General features: G+C 43.8%; 1 protein-coding gene across 4 annotated transcripts in view; it reads right to left on the bottom strand.

The window, feature by feature from the left end:
- Ip6k2 (inositol hexakisphosphate kinase 2) overlaps positions 1 to 15451 on the bottom strand; it is a 29132-nt gene extending 13681 nt beyond the window's left edge. The window contains exon 1 of one of the 4 annotated variants that reach the window (XM_008853228.1): positions 15330 to 15451. The gene's annotated coding sequence lies outside the window, so the exon portion shown is untranslated. Of the gene's footprint in view, positions 1 to 14908; positions 15033 to 15329 lie in introns of those variants that run through there. The other 3 variants (XM_008853230.3, XM_008853229.1, XM_029556171.1) reach the window with 3 other exon arrangements.
- Between the last annotated feature and the right edge of the window lie 9204 nt (positions 15452 to 24655).

The raw sequence follows: 24655 nt of genomic DNA, 5'->3' as shown, positions 1-24655 counted from the left end.
TTGGGGTTCGTTTTCTGGTCTGTAAAATGACAAGGGCTTAGAGTAGATCTGTAAACAAAATGGTTATAACCAAATCACTGCATGTAAGTGGCAGCTTTAAAAAAATATGATAGGACAGCTGGGCATGGTGGCGCACGCCTTTAATCCCAGCACTCGAGAGGCAGAGGCCTTGTGAGCTCAAGGCCAGCCTGGTCTACATAGTGAGTTCCAGGACAGCTGGAGCTACAGGGAGACCCTGTCTCAAAAAGACCAAAAAAAAAAACCCCCAAAAAGATAGGACAATACATTCCATATAAAGTAAGTTCTGTTCTGCAATTCCTTTGCTTCAATTATATTTAATTTCTCAATATGAACTTAAGAAAGACTTCACTGTTCGCCAGGCATGGTGGTGCATACCTTTAGTTCCAGCATTTGGGAGGCAGAAGCAGGTGGAACTCTGAGTTTGAGGCCAGCCTGGTCTCCATAGTGAATCCAGGCCAGCTGTGGCTACAGATCTCAAAAAGACACCCCCCCCAAAAAAGAAGACTTCATTGTGAAACATGTCTCACATTTAGGTGTTAAGAAGGGTAGTTTCTATTCTAGAGACCCTTACAACAGGCCCTATATCTGAGAGAAAATGAAGAATCACGTTTCCAAGGATTATATAGCCCATCAACTTTCTCTGGATCTCAGACCAGAATAGCCCCAAACTCCTGCCATCTGTTTCACTTGTTTCTCTCTGCTACACGTGCAGTTTGAGTACGATGTTATTGCTGATTTTCAAAAAAATTTTTTTTTTTAATTTTTATGAGTGCATTTTGGTACACCCATGTTGTACAATGCCTGCGGAGGCCAGAAGAGGATATCGGATCCCCTGGAACTGGAGTTAAAGATGGTTGAACCCAGGTCCTCTGCAAGAGCAGCCAATGCTCTTAACTGTTAAGCCATCTCTCCAACCCCAGTGATTTTTTTTTTTTTTTGTCTTTTTGAGACAGGGTCTCTCTGTAGCCCTGGCTGGCCTGGAACTCACTATGTAGAACAGGCTGGCTTCAATCTCACAGAGATCCATCCACCTGTCTCTGCCTCCCAAGTGCTGGGATCAAAGGTGTGTGCCACCACACCCGGCTGATTTTTATTTTAGAGTCTTATTATGTATCCTAGGTTGGCCTAAAACTTTCAGGAATCCTCCTACCTCAGACTCCTAAATGCTGTGATATTACAGGCATGAGCCATCATGCCCGGTCTGTTAATGTTTAACTATCCAAAGATCAAGGCCCAGTTTCCCAGGAATCCTGGATTAGTAATGGTTGCTGTAAAGTCCTTGCATTGAGGGAGACTGAGAATACCTTCAGGATCCTGGTTTCAGATTCAGCCTCTACTTTGGCTTTCCATACTGACTCACAGATGTCCATGAAACTACAGGTAAAACAGAATATGATCCAATCTAGAACAGTATACATGGAATGCCTCACAGTCCACTCCAAGATCAATCAATGACTCAAGGATCTGCTGAAGCAATTTCATAACATCTAATGTTCTAAGTATTACCAGTTAAACACCAAAGCCCTTGGGCTCTTAGCTCATTCACCCAGAATTTAGTTAATGAGACAACAAATGGGATCCACAGGAGCCACTTACTCTGCCTTAAGAAAAGCCCCAGGGTCAGGCAGTCATAGGGGATGGTGTCAGACACTATGGTCCCATGGTAAAAAAAAACAAAAAACAACAACACAATCCTTTCTACTCAAACCTCCCCAATGACCACTGGGTAACTCAACATCTGCACACATGCATATACAACTCACAAATACAAAATCAGGGTCAGGCACTGAAACTCCCATATAAAAAGGTATACAGCTACTTTGAAAGGAACAATCTGGGGGCTGTAGAGATGGCTCAGTTGTTGTTACGAGCACTGACTGCTCTTGCAGAGGACCCGGGGTTTGATTCCCAGCACCCACATGGCGGCTACGAATCATCCTGAACTCTAGTTCCAGGGGAATCTGAAGCCCTCTTCTGACTTCCGCGGCGTTGCATGACACGGGTGCACTCACATACATGCAGGCAATACACTCATACACATAAAATAAAAATAATATTTTTAAAATTAAAAATAAATAAATTAAATTAAAAAAAAAAAAGAAAGGAGGCCTTTAATCCCAGCACTTGGGAAGCAGAGACAGGCGGATCTCTATGAGTTCCAGGCCAGCCTGGTCTACACAGTGAGTTCCAGGCCACCTGGGGTTACAGGGAGACCCAGTCTCAAAAAGACCAAAACAAATAGACCATCAGAGAATGCAAAAGGCACCTACTGCATGTACCACCTAAACCCACACCAATCATATTGTGAATACAATTATTAAACATTCTACACACTTCACAAAATATATTCCAAGCATAGACTGTTGTTTATTTTACAGTTATTACTATCCACCTTACATTATCAAGTCTCCACTAACCTGGAAATATGAGAGACCCTCTACCTGAATACTCACCTAAGGCCTGTTGGTATGTTTTGTTTTGAGAAAGTTTTACTATGTACCCTGGCTAGCCTCAAATTCCCAATGATCCTGCTTCCGCCTCCCTGGGCTGGGATTACAAATGTGTGCTACCACTCCTAACTAAAACCAAGTTGGTTTTTTTTTTTATCTTTTTGTTTTTTTTGGTCTTTTTGAGACAGGGTCTCCCTGTAGCCCCAGCTGTCCTGCAACTCACTATGTAGACCAGGTTGGCCTTGAACTCACAGAGATCCGCCTGCCTCTGCCTCCCGAGTGCTGGGATTAAAGGCGTGTGCCACCACACCCTAAAAACCAAGCTTTTAATATGATGACAACTTTTTGGGAAATTCTTTTGTGGAAAATAGAGAAAGAAAACTGCTTCATGGAATGAACCTTTAAAATATGACCATGAGATATAATCCTATTACAGTTTAACACAAATATATTAAATAATATTCAGAAATTCTGTGCTGATACTAATTCCCAGAGATCCAAGGATATCAGGTCATACTATTGGTAACGAAAGATAACTATACTCATATTTTACAGATAAAGCAAAGAAAGGCCATAAATTGGTCTTAAGTATATACAGAAAGCCTCTTCGGCAATGGGTCTGCCAAGCAGCCTTAGGCAACGTAGCTCAAAAAAATGATGTGGGAGAAAACCTACTTTCCCACTACCTAAACTTCCAAGGATGCCAGGCAACAAATGGAATATAATCTTTAGTGACAAAATGAATACAAAAAAGGAGTTTTAGCAGCCAGGAATGGTGGTAAACATCTGTAATCCCAGCACTTGGGAGGTAGAGGCAGAAGGAATGATATGAATTCAAGGCCATCTTGACCTGCAGTGAGACTATCCTAAAAAAAAAAAATTGTGTATATACATGCATATATATAATTTCTAAAAAGACAAAGACAGACTGGCAGAAAATACCAGCTATCAGGGCATGGTGACAAATACCTCTAAATCCTAGCACTCAGAGGTGAAGGCAAGAGGATCATAAGTTGGAGGCTGGCCTGGGCTATATAGTATCACCCTGTCTCAATAAACAAGAGAAAGAAGAAGAGAGGAGGGGAAGAGAAAAGAAGAGAAGGGAGAGGGGGCATAGAAACAGGAAAGGTAGGTAACAGCCTGTAGCAATTAACTGTCCATTTAAAATGGAGTTGGTGAGATGGCTCAGTGGGTAAAGGCACTTGCTGTCAAGTCTGACCACCTGAGTTGGATTCCCTATAACCCACATGGTGGAAAGAACTGACTCTAATAAGTTGTCCTCTGACCTCCACACATGTGCTATCATAACCCCCTGCCCCCCGCCTATACACACACAATGTAAAAAAAATTTTAATGTTGAAAATGGTCAATTTTATGCTATGTATATTTAACTACATATAGAACCTAAAACAGAATACCAACTACTCACAAGGGCCCTGCCTGCCATCTTCCAAGGCCATGCAACCACTGCATAAAAACACCTCAAATGCCAGGGCTGGAGAGATGGCTAAGCGATTAAGAACACTGGTTGTTCTTCCAGAAAACCTGGGTTCAAATTCCAGCACCCACATGGCAGCTAACAACTGTCCGTGGCTCCAGTCCCAGGGGATCCGATGGCCTCTTCTGACCTCCGCAGGCATTGCACGACACAGGTGCACTTACCTGCATACAGGCAATACATGCATACACATAAAATAAAAATAAAATTCTTTTAAAAATTAATTAAAAACCAAAACAAAGCAAAACAAAAAACACCTCAAATGCCTTGAAGTCTTACATCTCATGTGTGAAAAGAAACCTGATTATGGTTTCCCAAGTAAGACCGCATAAAAATGGAAACAACATCTGAGTTGTAAATCTGAAATAATTTTTTTGGGAAGGTAAACCCAGAGCTTTGTGCATTCTAGGTAAGCACTCTATCACTGAGCTACATGCCCAGCCCTAAATAATAGAAAGTAGTTGGGACCATTAATCCCAGAAGACTGTGTAACCCTTCTGTTCTCTTTACAGGAAGTTACAGTACTACTGTCATCAAAGGATGCAGTTAAGGGTTGAAACAAAAAATGACTCTGCCCCCAAATATAGGCAAGAATTGTCTTCTTTTAAAAATGTGTGACCTGGGGTCTGGAAAGATGGCTAGGAACTTAAAAGCAGAGGACCTGGGTTTGGTTCCCAGCACACACACGGCAGCTCACAGCCATCTGTAATTCCACTTCCAGGGTATCCAATTCCCTCTTCTGGCCTTTGTGGGCACTGGCACATACCTCTGGTATACTTACATGCATGCAGGCAAGACACATAAAATGAAAATAATCGGGGTTGGAGAGATGGCTCAGCAGTAAGGAGCACTGGCTCCTCTTGCAGAGGACCCAGGTTTGATTCCCAGCACCCATATGGTGGCTAACAATCATCATTAACTCCAGTTCCACGGGATCCGATGCTTTCTTCTGACCTCCGGGGGCACTACACAAGGGTGCACTTACATGCATGCAGGCAACACACTCATACACATAAAATAAAAATAATATTTTGCCAGGCATTGTGGCAAATGCCTTTAATCCAAGCACTCAGGTGGCAGAGGCAAGAGGAGCTCTGTGAGTTCAAGACCAGCCTGGTCTGTGTAGTGATTTCCAGGCCAGATGGGGCTACAGGGAGACCCTGTCTCAAAAAGAGACCAAAAAAATTAAATTAAAAAAATTTTTAAGTAATTTATTTTTTTCAATCTAAATAAACAATCACTAACTTGTCCATTTTTCCCATAATTCTAAATTATTTTGTTTAAAGATGGCATTTATGCTGGGCGTGGTGGTGCCCGAGTATAATCCCAACACTTGGGAGGCAGAGGCAAGTGGAGCTCTGTAAGTTGGAGGTCAGTCAGTCTTGTCTATATAGTGAGTTCTAGGCCAGCTGGGGCTACAGGGAGACTGTCTCAAAAAAGACAAAAAAAAAAAAAAAAAAAAAAGATGGCATTTATAGATATATGTCATATATTAATTTCACATCACACAACCTGCCTGGTATTGGGTGGTCTGATTATTTTTCCCTCTTTCAGTTTCCTAAATGTTTTACATTCATTCCTTGAAATATTCTCAAACTCTGAACATATGTTACTTTTAAAAGAGGGAGAGAAAATAATCAGGGTAGTTTGAGGATTCATGAGACTGAAACAGGAAACCACAGTTGGCTGCCAAGCTCCTGAAGGTTTTAAACCCATGCATAAACCAACACTGATGAAGCCCATACTGTGTGCCTAAGGGTTTCAGTCCATGATAGAGACCCTGGGAAATGACCTACACATTCACGAGTGAAGATTATAGCCCCAACACACAGTCCCTAAGGTGTATGTAAGATACACAAACATCAGAGGAGGAAAAGCTCTTCAATAATAATGGGATATGACTATACCAGAAAGGAGAGGTCTTAGATTTTTGTTTTGATTTTTCTGAGACAGGGTCTCATGCAGCCAAGGCTGGCCTCGAACTTGCTACATAGCTAAGGCTATGGATGGCCTTAAACTCCTGATCCTCCTGCCTCCACATCCTAAGTGCTAGGATTACAGACAAGCATAACCACATTCAGTTTAAGTGGTGCTGGGGAATCAAACCCAGGGCTTCAAACATGCTAAGCAAGCACTTTACTAAGTGAGCTACATTCCCAACCCAAATTGTTTTTGAGACAAGAGTCTTCCTATGTAACCTAGGCTGGCCTTAAATTCACCATCCTCCTGCTTTGGCCTCCCCAGTGCTGGGATTTCAGGCACAAATCACCATGAACTTCACTTCATCAAGCTCCTCCATTCTCCAAGTACTATGATTATTGTCCTTACAGGTGTGTAAATGAGGCACCATATCACTTAGGCCTCATCACACAGAAACAGAAGGAAGAATGGTAGAAGCATTCTAACCTCAAAGGAACCACACCTTCTTGGCTGGCTATAAGGGTCTTTCCTACACCACAGCAGGCAATGAGCCTTTGAAAGAAAAACCACAGACCAAGGCACAAAAGCCCTGGATGACCTTCATCTCTGGGCTCCCAACAGTAGGTATTCATTTTCACCATCAATACCATTTTATTCTAATTTTTTCTTTTTTAAAAAATGTGTGTGTGGCCAGGCGTGTTGGCGCACACCTTTAGTCCAGCACTTGGGAGGCAGAGGCAGGCAGATCTCTGTGAGTTCAAGGCCAGCCTGGTCTACATAGTGAGCTCCAGGCCAGCTGGGGCTACAAGGAAACCCTGTCTCAAAAAGACCAAAAAAATAGTGTGTGCATGTGTGCACAAATATACATGTGGGGGTGAGCATGTATATGTGTGCACCCATGTGTAGAGATCAGAGCACCTTGGGTATCATCCTAAGTACTGAGGTCCCTTGCTTGCTTGTAATCCTAACACTTAGGAGATGGAGGCAGAAGGATCAGGAGTTTAAGACCATCCTCAGCTACACAGCAAGTTCAAGTCTCCCACTGGCCTGGAACTCATGAACTGGGCTAGACTGGCTGCACAGTGAGCTCTAGAAATCCTCCTGTCCCTGATTCCCTGGCACTGAGATTGTAAATGTCTGCTGCTATACCTGAGTTCTGGAGATCCAATTCATGTCCTTGTGCTTTCAAGGCAAGAGCTTAACTGAGCCATACCCTCAACCCTTTATTCTACTTTAATTTTTGAAAAGTTATGATTTTATGCATTATGAGACCCTGTCTCAAAAAAAGAACCAGTTACTCCCCTCTCAAATTTTTTTTTGGGGGGGGCAGTACTGGTACTTGTAAAGCATCTACAACAAAGTTATATCGTCAGCTCCAGTTACCCCTCTTTAAAGGCAATTCACCATCTCTAGTCTCCCCTTCCTTGGTGCCAAATGGAACTGCTACCACCTTGTACGAAAGTATACAACAGGAACACACATGATGAACTTCTCAGACTGTGATCGAAGTTGTTCTGAGTCTCAAGCTATGAGACTTTTGCAACCTGAAGTCACTGTTCTCTCATATGCCATTAAGTGATGGGCCATTAGCTCTGGACAAGAGTCCCTCTGTGTCTGTGATCAACGCTCACTCATCTCAGCACTTCACCTGATCTCCAATCTAAATAACAAAGTCATCTTCTGAAATCAAGAGTACCCCAAATAGTGTGGATTTCATGAACATACAGCAGGGGCAAGCCCAGCTTAACACACACACACACACACATCCCTGCCAAGTGTAACCAGAACAAAGGTGAGTCTTATGCTGCACTTGGTCTGTGCTCTAAGCAGCTCTGACAAGTTCCTCTGGGTCCTATCAACACTCACTCAAGCTAATATTCCACCTCAAGGGTTTACAGAGTATTGCAGGTGCATTGCATCATCTAGCAGCATGAGGCCCTGGGAAGGTGCTGCTCTGTCAGTTCCTAAGGCCCAGCACAGATTCCCACAAAGAGCAATCTCCACACTCAGATACAGGCACACATCAAGAAAGGCACAGACTTTCAGCAGTGAGTCTACAACCTGCTCAGCTACCTTCTTCTGAAGGTGCTCCATGAAAGATACATATAATACGCCTTACATACAAAAACTTGTACTACAAGATCAGAAAATTTGAAAATGTTCAATAAGATTTAACTAATGTGGGAAGGCAGTCATGCTAACATGTGAAAATAAGTGGTTTAGTAAATTATTGGTGAATGTTTTTTCTGTCAGGTTACTAAAGAAAAGATACTTTTTGGTGGAGTATACAACAACATCCACTCCTGTTCTTTTTTTCACTGGGTAAGTGGACAAGAACTTAAGACTGTCCAGCACTAGAGTCAAACAGGTACTGGCTCTGCAACTCCTCAGAGCACCCCATAAGATAAAACTGCAAATCCTAATATCACTATTCAGTGATATTTAGCATCAATCCATACCCAGGAGAGAGAAGGAAGGTGGCAAGGTATGGGATACAGTCACAAAGTCTAAACACATTTAAACAATGGTGCACCAGAAAGCAAGCTGGCAGGCTCGGTGTTAGATTAACCCAAAAAGAGTGTTGCTACAGCCTTAGCACAAACATCAAATCTGCGTAGAGATGGGAGCTCAAGACTGGGGCAGGTAAGAATTTAGGTGGTAAAACTAGGTGCAGTGGCGCACACCTGTAGTCATAGCACTCCAGAGGCTGACAGAGATCACTTGAGCAAGACTCCATGTCAAAAAAATGTTTCAATTTCTTTGTATAGCTACAGCAGAAACTTTAACCCACTTCAAAAAAAGTAATTAAAATTTAAATAAATTTTAAAAATGAGTAGGGAGATTTCGAGGTAACACACATCCAGTGTTCTTTTATACTTGCAAAACACAGTCTACTACTCTTATAAAATAAACAGCAAAGGTTGAAGCAAGATGGCTGCATTCCCCCAGAGTTAAGACATGCTCACATGGCCCATGGGGCACCTCATTTCTGTGTGTGTAGCTGTAGTTCGTAGTTTGGGAGGGCTGTCAGCTCTGCAGTAACCCCATCTAAAAGAGAAACGCATGGCTCAAGACAAGAAGTGGTGGCTAATGGGCTCTTCTGACAGGTGGGATTTAAGATAGAGTGATGCGGCCTGGAGAGCTTGGGCCACAGTTCAGGAATGGGAGGAGCAGCTATCCACAAACACAGCTTTCTGAGACCTAGCCCTGGTACCAACTGGGTACATTCCTATAAATAAAGTGCAGAAAAAAATCACCAGACCAGGTGTTCTGCTTTCTGATCTGTAATACATTTTATTCCATTAAAACAAGTTTTACTGTTCCTTCCTTAGGCTTAAACTTAAGACCATTTCTTTCTCCTCCTCTCCCCGTCCCTCTTCCTCTTGGATAAAAGGTCTTGCCAAATAGTTCAGGTTGACCTTGAACTCAAGGCAATCCTCCTGCCTCAGCCTCTCAAGTGCTGAGATTATAGAGATGAATCACATTTGGCTTTAGACAGTTTCTAAATTAGTGGGAAGATTAATGGATACATAAAGAAAACACTTAATTTCTCATTTTGATCAATTGTGAATTTCAGTTACCTATTCCTAAGAATTAAGAAAAACCCTAAACTGGGCTTTGTGGAGTGCACCTTTAATTCCAGCACTTGGGAGGCAAAACTCTGTGAGTTCAAGGCCAGCCTGGTCTACATAGCGAGCTCCAGGCCAGTGGGGGCTATAGGGAAACCCTATTTCAAGAAGGACCCTATTTCTAGAAGAATTTGTAAACCACGACAGAGACTAGACAGAAAAAGATGGCCCTGCGGACACAGGTGTATAATCCCAGCTCCCTGGGAGGCTGAGGCAGGAGGACTACAAGTTTAAGAGTTGCCTGGACACAGAGGGAGTTCAGGGCCAGTCTAGGCAACTTACTAAATCTTGTCCAATCAAACAACCAATCAATCAATCAATCAATCAATCAATCAATCAATCAATCAATGACTAGGTCTGTAGCTCAGGGTCAGTGTGCTTGCCCTCTAGCATGTGCCAGGCCCTGAGTTCCATCCCTAGTTAAAATACAAAGCAGGTAGAAGGGACCCAGGCTGATTCCAATTCCCCACATGAGGTATCAGAACTCAATCTCCCAGGCACAAGGACAGGAGAAACCTAAAGCTTGAAACCCATTAGCCCAGAGTAGGACAGTTAGGATGAGACATTCTGCCACTTCACTAAGCAGCTAGAACAAAATGAACAAAATGGAGAACACAAGCAAAGCAACCACCATGGAGTCCCAGCTCAGTACTGTGACTGACCAGCAACTGGAGCAGTTAGCAAATTTGTCTTTTGTGAGCAGGTTCCTGTAGGTGCTGATCACATCACTTTGGCAATACTATAATTGACAAATATTTAAATAGAAAAAGCCAGACCTTTTCTATTGTAATTCTGTTCTGACCTGGAAATCAAATTTTGGATATGCAATCCTCTCTACCATTCCCTTGAACTACATTTCATCTTGGAAGCATAAAGAACAAAATTCATGGGCTGGCGAGATGGCTCAGTGATTAAGAATCCATATTGTTTTGGCAGAGAACCTAAGTTCAGTTCCCGACACTCACGCAAGGCAGCTCACAACTGCCTACTGACTAAACTCCAACTCCAGGGAATCTAAAACCTTTGGCCTCTGCCTTTGTGGGCACTGTGCTCACAAGCACAAACCCACACAGAAACACATGCATATACATTAAAAAAAAAAATCTTAAAAATCCCACAAAATTCAGAGGCTGATGAGATTGCTCAATGAGCAAAGATGCTTGCTGAAAATTCTGGCAACTGTTCTATCCCTGGAACCCATGGAAAGGTGGAGGAAGAGAACTGTCTCCAGTAAGCTGTTCACTGACCTCCGTAATTGTACCATAGCACACACATGCCCTCTTCCATCACATACACAAACAATAAACACATTTCTGAAAAAAAAAGTTTAAGATGAAGGGCTCTCTACATTGCTCAAGCTCAGCTTGAACTTGTAATCTTAGCTGAGATTACAAGTATGTAACACTACAGTATGGAGCTTATTTCTTTAAAAAATATTTTTATTATTTTACATGCACAAATGTATTGCCTACATGTATGTAAGGGCACCAGTGTCATGAAATGTCCAAGGAGGTCAGAAGACGACCTTGGATCCCCTGAACTGGAGTTATGGACTGTTAGTTGCCACGTGGGTGCTGGGACTCAAACCTATCCCAGTACTTACCGGCTGAGCCATCTCTCCAAGTCCCCGGAGTTCATTTCTAAATGAACCTGTTTTTTCCCCAACTTCTTCACAGGGAAGATAAATTAAGTCACCCCCTTCAAATCCAGTCACCCATCAGCCAAAAAGTCTCAAATAAGCATAGCAAGTATTCAACAAAGCCAGATGGGAAATTCTATGACACAGGTGCTTCAATAGATAAATTATAAGAAAAATAGAACAAGCACACACAAACTTAAGAGACGAAAGAGGCATTTCAATTTATGATACAAGCTGATCTTTTGAATCCTGATTTAAACAAATCAACTGACAGAAACTTCACCAGGGGCTAGAGAGCTGGCTTGGTGTTAAGGGCACTGGCTGCTCTTTCAGAGGATCAGGGTTCAATTTTCAGCACCCACATGGCGGCTAACAACCGTCTTTATCTCCAGTTTCAGACAATCCAAAGCTCTCTACTTTTTTAAAAGAAATATTTTTATTTTATGTATATCAGTGTATTGCCTACATGTATGTGAGTGCACCCGTGTTGTGCAATGGCATGGAGGTCAGAAGAGGGCTTTGGATTCTCCTGGAAGTAGAGCTAAGGACAGTTCATAGCAGCCATGGGGGTGCTGGGAATCAAACCTGGGTCCTCTGCAAGAACAGTCAGTGCTCTTAACCACTGAGCCATCTCTCCAGCCTCCCAGTGCCCTCTTCTGGCCTCTGTGGGCTTTGCACAACATGGGTGCAATTACATATATGCAGGTAATACCATCCTCACGAAATTAAAATAAATAAATCAAAATAAATTTTAAAAATACTTCAGACCAGGGCATATGAATATGAACCCTTCTTTTATTCATTATTTTATTTTATGTTGGTTATGTGTAAACCAGTGTTCTTAACCTCTGAGCCATCTCTCCAGGCCCGAGTATGAACATTTTTAGAAATTAAGGAATTGGCCAAGCGTGGTGGTGTGCACCTTTAATCCCAGCACTCCAGAAGCAGAAGCAGGCAGATCTGAGTTCAAGGCCAGCCTGGTCTACATAGTGAGTTCCATGCCAGCTGCAGCTACAGGGAGATCCTGTCTCAAAAAGAAACCCCCTCCCAAAAAATTAAGGAATTATAATTTTTTATTTTTTTTAATGTGTGTGTATTGCCTGCATGTTTGTAAGTGCACCCATGTGCAATGCCCTAAGAGGTCAGAAGAGGGTGTCAGATCCCCTGGAACTGGAGTTATGGACAGTTGTTAGCTGCCATGTGGGTGCTGGGACTGGAACCTGGGTCTTCTGCAAGAACATTCAGTGTTCTTAACTGCTGAGCCATCTCTCCAGCCCTGGGAATTATAAATTTTTAAGGCAGAATAATGGTACTGTAAATTACATGGCTGGTTTTTGCTGTTCGAGACTAGGTCTTCCCTATGGAGCCCAGCCTGGCCTGGAACTTGCAGTCCTCCTGCCCCAGCCTTTTGAGCACTTAAATTACAAGTGTTTGCCACAACCCAGCACTTCTTTAGAGATATACATTAAGATATGTATAAGTAAAATAACATTTCTGGGGGCTAAGGGTATAGCCCAAAAGCAGTTCTAAAAGACTCTGGATCTGATACTCAATGCACCAAAGTTAAACAAGTTTAACTATTTCTGGGATATATACACCTTTCAAAATTCAACTGTAAGGGGTGAGGCAAACTAAGTCTTAATCCCAGTATTTGGGAGGGTAAGTCAGAAGGACAACCACAAGTTCTAGGCCAACCTAGGCTCTTTTATAAGACCTACTAAAAAAGCAAATTAAGGGGCTGAAAAAATGACTCAGAGATTAAGAGTACTGGCTGCTCTTGCAGAGGACCTGGGTTCAATTCCCAGCACCCACAGAGAGGTCAACAATCGCCTGTAACTCTAGTTCCTGGGGATCCAATGCTCTATTTTGGCCTCCAAGGACACTGCATGTATATGATTCACTTACATACACACAAGCAAAACACGAATATACAGAAAATAAAAATAAAATAGCAAAATAAATAAACAAAATAAAATGTGAGACAGCAAGGGAGATAGATGCAGTTAAGAATCTGTCAACTAGGTTTTGGTTTGGGGTAGTTTTTTTTTTTTTTGAAACAGTCTCTTTATGTAAGCCCTGACTGGCCTAGAACTCAAGATGTAGATCAGCCTGTTCTCTGTTCTTGAATTTGTGGAATCTTACTGCCTAAGGCTTCCAAGTGCTGGGACCACAGGTGTGAGCCACAACCAGTTAGAATAAGCTGACAGCTGGAAAAGTAGTGATGAGCTACAGATTCAAGAAGAATATGCATTATCTTGACAGATGATGTTCTTCAAACTAAGATGAAGTAGAAATTCAATTTTCTGGAAAAAGGACATAATTTACTTGCCATCCCAAAATACTTCAAAACACTACTACCACTAATTTTTATTACAAAAAAGGCAACAATATACTTTATTTGAAAAATAAAATCAGGCTTTAAAATATAATCATATGAGATCTTCTGATTACTTTTTGTGGTACAAAAATGTGGCCAATTTAAGACAACCATCCAATGTCATAAAACAACTTCTCTTAATGGGGAAATTCTTCTCAAGTGCATCCTCCTCTATGAGCCAACAATGGAAAATTTGCACCTCAGCAAGCTGGCCTCAGGAAGGCTCAAGCTCATCCTTGTTGCCTAGATACCAGTGACATCTCTGAGGCTTACAGAAGGCCTTGTCATTCCCTGCAAGAGAAACTGGTTAGGTTTCATCAGTCAAGATTACTCCTTTCTGGCACATTTCAAAGTTCAGATAAAGGACCGTAGTAAGCAATCTACTACATCTGATAACTGGTTTCTACAATTCTAACAGCTCTAATCCCACCTCTCATGAACTTGAGTACTATGTCTGTGAATTCTACTCTTAAACAATCAGAATGCAAGAAAATCAATCTGGGTTACAGTTCAATGAACTTGTTCTTCAAAGAAGTTACTAGGCAACCAATCAAATGTCCTGTAAACAGCAATATGGTAAAGTACTCATTTTGCCATTTCTGTGACAGAGGCTAAAATCAAAACAACAAAACCCCATAATTACACAATCCTCATAGTAATAACTTAGTAAATAAGCATCTTAGCTTACTTAAAATGTTATCCCTGGAAAAATGCAAATACAGCAAACATTTTAAACACTAGAAAAAAAAAAACTGCAGTAAACAAGGTTATTTTAATTACCAAACTGTTAATCATCATTTTCGTTACTTTCCAGAAGTTTCAGTACTTTCTTCTCTTTGGTCCTTTCATTTTGTTAGTCTTTTACAATTTCATACATGTACATAATGCTTTTTACCATATTCACACACCGCGCTTCCTCTAGACCCCTTCAGTCAGTACTCTTTAAAAACTACTCTTCAAAATTATTCTATTCCTGTTCTAGGTGCATTTTGCTAGCAAAATGTTTAATTCCAAACAATAACTAGCTTTATTTACCTTGGTATTTAAGATCATTACATTTCCCTAGTTCCTACATTTTACTTTCACTCACTTTTCTCCTAAAAGAGATTTCTTGATATTTTAGAAACATAAAACCCTAAAATGAAACAAGTCATTAGGATGCAAAGAAACAGACGCAGCCTATCACCAAAGGCGAAAGACAAGGCAGAAAGATCAGTATACAGAAGGCACTTGGGATTCCTTTCAAAGTCACTTTAAAAACAGTAGGGTAGGATGTGCAGCTCCTCCCCGCCCCCAATCAACTACAGGGTGACAGGCACAACTGACATTCAACACCCAAAATGGCTGCAAGTCTGACGGCCCAGGTAACAGTACCTGAGGCTCTGGTACGGTGCACCCCAGCACCCAAAGATGGAGACCCGTCCTCGGTGGCCCGCGAGATCGTGACCGAGGGACCCGTTCAATGACGCTAGAGATCGCCCACCCAAAGGCCCAGGGGGCCCTTCGGAAGCCGGGGAAATTCTGCCTCGCCCGATTCCAGGAGAGCCTCCCTCACGCCAGGGAAAGGCTTTGGGGTCGCGACCCCTTCGGGTCGCCCAGGACGGGCAGGCACAACCCCACAGGGAAGGCTAGCTCGGCAGCCAGGACGCTGCACAGTGACAGCCGGAGCGCCGGCCTCCCGGACCTCCGGAAACGCCCCCCCGACCCCCGGAGGCCTCGGTCCTCACAGCACCAGCCATCTCCTCGCTAAGCCCCGGTGGCGACAGGGCCTTAGCCCCGGCGGGGCGGGCATTACCTGCGGCCACAGCCCAGTCCCGCAACGCTTCCGTCCTATTGTTTCTTTTCCACCAAAATGGCTGCGGCCGCGCTCCGCCCCGCCCCCCGCGCCTCGCTCCCGGCGCCCCCGGCTATTGGCTCGCTTGCAAGGCCAAGCACGCGGACTGGGTAGCCTGAAGGACTCTGTTGCTAGGGCGCGGTGATTCGCTACGGTGGTTTCCGGAATGGGCGGGACCCTCCGGGGGCGGGGCCTTACCCTCTAAAAGGGGTGTGGCCAAGGGTTGATGTTTAGTTGGAGTACCTGATGGGCTGAGTGCCAATGGATCGGCTGCAGATTGCCCTTGGATACCGGCACATGAACAGAATGTCCTGGTTTGCCCTGCACTGAAAGCTTCCTAGGATACAGGAATGTCTGTGCCAACACTTAGTCTGTGGCAGAGAAGCTGGTCACCCTACAAGATGTAATCACTAAGATGAATGAAGGAGTAGCTATAGAGAGCATCAAAAGAATGACCAACGACTATGGAAAAAATAAGTGGTTATTAGGGGACCAGTGAGATGCTCAGTGAGTAAAGGCACCAGTCACCAAGCCTGAGGACATGAGTGCCATCCCCTAGACTCACATGATGGAAGGAGAGAATTGACTCCCACAGGTTGTCCTCTGACAACCACATTGTGGGCCTTAGTACACACCTCCCCCAAAATAAAAAATGTAATAATTTACTAAACGGTTATATACACAGGTGAATAGATGAAGAGCTATGGATGGGTGGACAAAGGAGTGGCTGTGGGTTTGAAGACAGGTCTATCAAGCTCTGAACCACAGAGCTTGTCCTTTATCCTAGGGCCTGTGTTGTCCAAAAGGGCTCCCACCTGATGGAATGAATTGCAGTGTAGCCAGGAAAAGCAAGGAACATGGTGGGTACCACTGAGAGTGAGCTGAGCATCCAACTTTATCTCTGCTCTTTGTGTAAAGGAGCCCAGTGTTGCAACCCTGTGTCCTGGGCATTTGCAAAGGTGTGGCTCACACATACACATTTTTTAAATATTCCATTTTTTTAATTTTATGTGTATGAGTATATTGCTTGCATGTGTGTAAGTGCATCAGTGTCATGCAGTGCCCACAGAAATCAGAAGAGAGTATCAGATCCCCTGGAACTAGAGTTACAGATGGTTGTTAGCCACCATGTGGATGTTGGGAATCCTACATGGGTCCTCTGCAAGAGCAACCAGTGCTCTCAACCTCTGAACCATCTCTCCAGCCCCATACATACAGTCTTTAACTCAACAGGTATTTATTAAGCACCTATTTGCTTCAGGAAATATAGTAAACAGAAACAGTGAAAACGCCCCCCCCCCCAAAAAAAGCAACCCTGCCCTCTTAAAGATGGGCAGGAGACTTTTTTCCTCCCTCAGGGTTCTATGCCTACAAGGTTTCCTTTTTTAAAAATTTTATTTATTATTTTTATTTTATGTGTATGAGTGTATTGCCTGCATGTATGTGAATGCACCCATGTCATGCAATGCCACGGAAGTCAGAAGAGGGCTTCGGATTCCCCTGGAACTGGAGTTAAGGATGATTTATAGCCGCCATGTGGGTGCTGGGAATCAAACCCCAGGTCCTCTGCAAGAGCAGTCAGTGCTCTTAACCGCTGAGACATCTCTCCAGCCCCCCTACAAGGTTTCTTTTCTGATTTCTCATTTTTATATCTTTTCTGTCTATAATCACTCATCCAGGCTCATGATTTTGTTTGTTAAAGATTTATAAAGATTGGGGCTGGAGAGATGGCTCAGCGGTTAAGAACACTGGTTGTTCTTGCAGAAAACCCGGGTTCAAATCCCAGCACCCACATGGCAGCTAACAACTGTCTGTAACTCCAGTCCCAGGGGATCTGACAGCCTCTTCTGACCACAAGGGCATTGCACGACACAGGTGCACTTACCTACATGCAGGCAATACACACATACAATAAAATAAAAATAATAAAAATTTTTAAGAAGTTTAAAAAAAACCTTAAAAAAAGATTTATTATTTTATTATTTATGTGTGTGAAAGTCTACATACACATTTGTATGTAGGTGCCTACAGAGGCCAGAAGAGGGTGTTATGTCCTCTGGAGCTTGAGTTATAGGTGGTTGTGAGCTGCCCATACTGGGTTCTCAACCTAGGTCCTCTGCGAGAGAAGTATGCACTCTTAACTATTGAGCCATCTCTCCATCCCTTTTTTTGGTGTGTGTGCACGTGTGTGTGTGTGTGTGTGTGTGTGTGTGTGTGTGTGTTGTTATTGTTGTTGTTTGAGGCAGGGTCACACCCTCTAGCCGTGGATGGCCTCAAAATCACAGTAATTCTCCTACCACCTGCTGGGATTACCAGCATGAACCAACAGGCTCATGGCTTTAAATGCCACGTTCATGTCAAACAGCCCCAAAGGTGTTTGCCTACTTCATTCCTGATTCAATGTTTAGCTGCTGATAGACATCTACACCTTAATTTCTAGTCATCAAAATCTCTAATTCAGCTTGTACCACCTTAATTCTGATTCAGCCTCCACTCCTACCCCACCCCAGATTAGGTGATAACATTCATTCCTTTCTTGTTATTGCTCAGAAAGAATACTGTAGAGTACTTGGACTAGTGTGTTTATGTTTTGGTTTTGCACTTACCTCATTCTGGAGGCAGTAGAATTTCCTGGTCCATTGAATAACTTTTTGCTATGATCATGGCTTCCACATCTAAACCCCACATCTCTCTTTAGAGCAGTACCACAACTCCCTCCAAGTCCCTTGTTCCCGCCCTTGCTGCCTTGAGTCCAGTCTTCACACATCAGCAGTATGTGCTCTTGACTGCTGAGCCATCTCTGCAGCCCCTATTTCTTTTCTTCTTTCCATCTTTCCTTTTCTTTCCTTTCTCTTTTTAAAAAATTTTATTTTTAATTTTATGTGTTTTGCTTGCATATATGTAAGTGCACCTGTGTGTGCAATGTCCACAGAGGCCAGAAGAAGCACCAGATCCCCTATAAACTGGAGTATAAACTGGAGTTACAGATGGTTGTTAGCTGCCATGTGGGTGCTGGGAACCAAACCCAGGTCCTCTGCAAAGAGTAGCCAGTATCTTCACTGTTGAGCCATCGCCAGCCCCCCCACCTCCGCCCGTTTTTTTGACAAGTCATTTGTTGTAGTCCAGGCCTCAAACTGGCTATGCAACAAAAGATGACGAACTTCTAAGCTTCCTGCCTCCACTTCCTGAGTGCTGGGCTTGCAGGAATGTGTCACCACACTCCTCAGTTTATCAGTGCTGAAGATGAAACCCTGGACTTTGTGCATGCTAGGCAAGCACTCTACCAACTGAGCTACATCTTCATCTCAGCCTTCACACCCTCCTCAGAACCCTGCAGTAGCCATTCCCCGAGGAGGGGCCAAAGCCAGCAAGGCTTCTCATGATTCTAGCTTCCCACCTAACTGCACCTCTTCTGCTGGCCTCCAGCTCAGTCGCCCAGAGTTCTTCACACATCACATGCTATGCACTTAGTGTTTTACTTGGCATTCCTATTACTGTGATAAAAAAACACTGATCAAAGGGGCTGGAGAGATTGTTCAGCAGATAAGAACGTCAAAGAGCATTGGCTGCTCTTGCAGAGGACCTGGGCTCAATTCCCAGCACCCACATGGTGGCTAAAACAATCTGTAACTCCAGTTCTGACTTCTGCTGACATTGCAGGACACTGGTGCACTTATATTCTGGCAATACACTTATATAAATAAAATTTAAAATTTTTTAAGTGTTTAAAAAAATACAAAAACCAACTCAGGTAGGAAAGGGTTTATTTGGCTTATACTTCATGTCACAGTTCATTTTTGAGTGAAATCAGGCCAGGGATTCAAGACAGGACTCTGGAAGCAGGAATTGAAGCAGAAACCATAGACAAATGCTACTTAATGGCTTGCTTCCCCTGGCTTGATCAATTACCTTTTTTATACAGCCCTGGCTAAGCATGGTCATGCATACCTTTAATTCCAGCGCTTAGAAGGCAGAGGCAGGCAGATCTCTGTGAGTTCAAAGCCAGTCTGGTCTACATAGTGAGTTCCAGACAAGCTAGGGCTACATAGTAAGATCCTGTCTCAAAAAAAAAAAAACAAAAAAAAACTGCCCAGGCCCACCAGCCTAGGCATGGCACCACCCGCAGTGGCCTGAAACTTCCAAATGAGATACCTTCTTCCCAGGTGACTCTAGTTTGTGTCAAGTTACCAAAAACTAACAAGCACATTCAAGGACTGAACTTCAGTTGTTCTCCATGTCTGAGCAGTTTCCATGGGCTGCACCCGAGCATTCTCACAGCCCTTCATCTCAGAGTTGTCCCTCTTTACCTCTAGCATGAGACTTGCTCTACTTTTTCCCCATACCAACGACCATCTCATATGCTTTTTTTTTTCTTTTTTTGGTCTTTTTGAGACAGGGTCTCCCTGTAGCCCCAGCTGTCCTGGAACTCACTATGTAGACCAGGCTGGCATTGAACTCACAGAGATCTGCCTGCCTCTGCCTCCCAAGTGCTGGGATTAAAGGCGTACACCACCACGCCTGGTTTCATATGCTTTTTAAAAACACAAGTCTCATGTAACCCAGGCTGACCTCAAACTCTTGATCTTCTTCCCTCCAACTCCCAAGTGCTGAGAGTACAGGTGTACTCCACTTGGCATTTTGTTTTTCTTCCCTACTGGGGATTGAACACAGGCCTTCATACAGCTAGGAAAGCACTGGGTCACTGGGCTATATCTGTAGCCCTCACAGATTTAGTATTCATTTTAAAGAGGGATTTATATTTTTATGTGTTTGAGTGTTTTGCCTGCTATGTATATAAGTGCATCATGTACAATGCCTTCAGAGGCCAAAATAGGGTGTCGGAATCCTCTGGAACAGGAGTTAAGGATGTTTGTTAACTGCCATGTGGGTGCTGGAAACTGAAGACCACTTTTCTGCAAGAGCAGCCAGTGCTCTGAATTGCTGAGCCATCTCCCAAGCCCCTTAATTTGTTCATGTGAGTGTTTTGCCTGCATGCATATAAGTACACATGTGTGTGCAATTCCCATGGAGCCAGAAAAGGAGGTTGGATGTAGGTGCTGGGAACTGAACTCAGGTCTTTTGCAAGAATGGCCAGTTCCCCTAACTGCTGAGCCATCTCTCTAGTACCCTTCACAGGCTTTTAAAAATAAGTATTTATCCTGGGTCTGGAGAGATGGCTCAGCAATTAAGAACACTGGTTGTTCTTGCAGAAGACCCAAGTTCAAATCCCAGCACCCACATGGCAGCTAACAACTGTCGGTAACTCCAGTTCCAGGGACTCCGACAGCCTCTTCTGTCCTCTGCGGGCATTGCACGACACAGGTGCACTTACCTACATGCAGGCAATACACTCATACACATAAAAATAAAAAATAAAATATTTTTTAAAATATTAGCCGGGCATGGTGGCACTCACCTTTTATCCTAGCACTTGGGAGGCAGAGGCAGGCAGATCTCTGTGAGTTCAAGGCCAGTCTGGTCTACATAGTGAGTTCCAGGCCAGCTGGAGCTACAGGAAGACCCTGTCTCAAAAAGACCAAAAAATAAAATAAAATAAAATAAAATAAGTATTTATCCTTTAATCCTAGCACTCTGGAGGCAAAGGCAAGCAGATCACTGCAAGATCAAGGCCAGCCTCATCTACATAGTGAGTTCTAGGCCAGCTGAGGCTACAGGGAGACCCTGTCTCAAAAAAGACAAAACTAGCTAGACATGGTGGCTCACGCCTTTAGTCCCAGCACTCAGGAAGCAGAGGCAGGTGGATCTCTGTGCATTCAAGGCCAGCCTGGTCTACATAGTGAGTTTGAGGCCAGCTGGGGTTACAGGGAAACCCTGTCTCAAAAAGACAGAAAAAAAAAAGTATTTGTTATCCTTATACAGCACTGTGGGGGTGAACCACTAAAAACAGGGCCCTGTGAGGTGGGAAATCTTTGTTTTGTTCCTAGATGTATCATGAGTACCTCAAACAGCAACTAAGTTCCAGAAATATCTGTAGACTCACTTACCTAAAAGAAGCTACATAGTATTTAGTGGTAAATGTAGGGAAAAATGAAATGCAACAGTGAGAAGTTGGGGCAAGATAAGAAATGTCTTGGTCAAGACTGTGGATTCCATTCTGAGATGGACGGCTGTACTGAGCTATTTTGACCTCAGTACAAGAATGTTTTTGCCTCAGGCAGGTTAGGCTCAAAACAAACCCAGGACCACAAAGCATTAATCTTAACAAGTCCTGCCTAAAATCTATCTTAGAGAATTCCACTCTAATAAACAGACTCAGACCCTTAGAAGTTTGAGCCCTAATAATCCATGCCTGCCTTGCACAGATAGCCATTCCCAAGAAGAGACAACCCACACAATAGAATTTATTCCTCAACAAATAATGAGGTGGTCTGCCTAACCACTTAGATATGAGCCCCTCATAGCTGTCCTACTCAATAAGACCTAAACAACCAGGTACTGTGATATTAAAACATTGCCTGAGATGAGGATGTAGCTCAGTTGGTAGAGTGCTTGCCTAGCATGCACAAAGTCCTGGGTTTCATCTTCAGCATCTATAAACTGAGTGTAGTGACACATTCCTACAAGCCCAGCACTCAGGAAGTGGAGGCAGGAAGCTTAGACGTTCAAGGTCATCTTTTGTTGCATAGCCAGTTTGAGGCCTGGACTACAACAAATGACTCTTGTCAAAAAAAAAGTGGGGGGGGCTGGCGATGGCTCAACAGTGAAGATACTGGCTACTCTTTGCAGAGGACCTGGGTTTGATTCCCAGCACCCACATGGCAGCTAACAACCATCTGTAACTCCAGTTTATACTCCAGTTTATAGGGGATCTGGTGCTTCTTCTGGCCTCTGTGGACATTGCACACACAGGTGCACTTACATATATGCAAGCAAAACACATAAAATTAAAAATAAAATCTTTTTTAAAAAGAGAAGGAAAGAAAAGGAAAGATGAAAAGAAAAGAAATAGGGGCTGCAAAGATGGCTCAGCAGTCAAGAACACATACTGCTCTTGCAGATGACCACAGTTTGGTTCCCAGCACCCATGCAAGACAGCTTTTGGGAATCTGATAGCTCTGGCCTCTGCAGGAACTGCACTTGTGCACACACGTACACACAATTAAAAATAATAAAAGATCTTAAAAAAAAAAGAGTTGGGAGGAAGGAAGGGAGGGAGGGAGAGAGGGAAGAAAGAGGGGAAGGGAGAAAGGAAAAAAGGAAGGAAGGGAGGAAGAGAGGGAGGGAGAGAGAGTAAGCCAGCCCGATTGACTGTCTCTGTTGTGCCCAGTTTGCAAGACCCCAAAGACCACCAAGGAGCTGACCGATGCAAACACACAAGGGTTCTTTTATTGTTGCAAGCTTAAGCTTGGGCCCACTCTGTCACCGACTCAGCGGATCTCAGATGTGAGACCCCTTGCTTTGGGAGACAGAGGTTTTTATACGTTTATTTCAGCAAGTTCAGCAAGTAGGGGAGTAGGGGGTCTTCAGCCTGGCAAGCATCTGATTGGTTGTAGCTCAGTGCCAAACCATAAACTGCTGGCTTCAGGAAATCTGCAAAGACATCTGGACTTTTTCTTGTCCCTGGTTAATTGACCGTTGGCAGGGGAGTTGTTCTCTATCTGTTCCAAGTATTGTGGTTTTTCTTAGAACAGGGCCCAGGGCTGGGTCAGTCCTATGGAGGTTTTATCCAAGATGGAGTCATGCCTCTCACCTCTATACACATCCCACCATAAAAGTAGCCCCTTAGGGCTGGAGAGATGGCTCATCGCTTAAGAACACTGGTTCTTTACCTGAAGAAGACAGCCCTATTGCAGAAGACCAGGGTTCAAATCCCAGCACCCAAATGGCAGCTAACAACTGTCTGTAACTCCAGTTCAGGGGATCCGACAGCTTCTTTTGTCCTCCCAGGCATTGCACGATATGGGTGCACTTACCTACACACAGGCAATACATGCGTACACACACACACACACACACACACACACACACACAAATAAATAATTGAAATTTTTTTTAAAGTAGCCCCCCCCCTGCCCAAAGCCGGGGGTGGTGGTGCACGCCTGTAGTCCCAGCACTTGGGAGGCAGAGGCAGGCTGATCTCTGTGAGTTCAAGGACAGCCTGGTCTACATAGTGAGTTCCAGGACAGCTGGGGCTACAGGGAGACGCTGCTTCAAAAAGATTAAACAAACAAACAAACAAACAAAAGCAGCCCCTTAGAATGTGCATGTGCAGGCAGTTTCTCTACTGCCTTGCCCACTGTGTACTGCAGTGTATTTACTAGGTTCTCTTCCTGTTACTATAGCATTCCTCTTCTTTTTTGCTTTGTGTTTTGTTCATTTGGTTGTTGAGACAGGGTCTTGCTCTGTAGCTCAGGCTGGCTTGGAACTCACTTTATGGCCCAGGGTAGCCTCACATTCAAGGTGATCGTCTTGCCTTAGCTGGGACTGCAGGTATGAGGCACTGTAACCAAGCCCATCTTACTTCTTCCTCTCTTTGGCAAATTCATTCACAACCTCTGCTGCTACCAGTCTGTCAACACTGTACCTAGCACAGCAAAGACTAGGCCTGGGTCAGGCTCAGAAGTCTCGGCTCCCACTTGGCAGGATTGCTAGAAAGGCTAGGCCAGTTCCTGACCCTGGTACCAAATAGTGATGTCAGCACTTATAACTGCTGCAGATAGGCCCAGTTGGCACCTGGCATTCAGGTCCTCACAGGCCACTGCCCACCTTCTCCCCATCCAACCCTCCATTCCAGGGCTCTTCTATGTGGAATAAGAAGCTGAAGAAGACCCGCCGCAGGCCTCTCTCCTACCCGCAGGCCTCTCTCCGGGGTAAGTCCATTGTGACCTCTGCACCTTGACTCCCCCAGCCTCATTCACCCTCCCATCTCCCCCACCATTCTCTCCTCTGAGTTTGGGCCCTGCCCCATTCCTTGTCTTGGGGCCCCAGACACCTGAGGAACCAATACTGCTTCCTGATCCTTTTCATCCAAACCACATACAGACACACATCAAAAAGATCATCCACCATGATCAAGTCAGCTTTATTCCAGAGATGCAGGGATGGTTCAATATACCTAAGTCATTAAATGTCATAAATCATATAAATAGGCTCAACGACAGGAACCACATGGTCATCTCAATAGATGCAGAGAAGGCCTTTGACAAAATTCAACATGCTTTTATGTTTAAAGTCCTAGAGAGAACGGGACTGGAGGGAACATACCTCAACATAATTAAAGCCATATATAACAAACCCACAGCCAACATCATTCTAAATGGAGAAAA

Source organism: Nannospalax galili, unplaced genomic scaffold (genome assembly GCF_000622305.1).
Source record: "Nannospalax galili isolate Female #2095 unplaced genomic scaffold, S.galili_v1.0 scaffold786, whole genome shotgun sequence".
Lineage (NCBI taxonomy): Eukaryota > Metazoa > Chordata > Mammalia > Rodentia > Spalacidae > Nannospalax > Nannospalax galili.
This window is presented reverse-complemented; position numbering and strand designations above follow the sequence as displayed.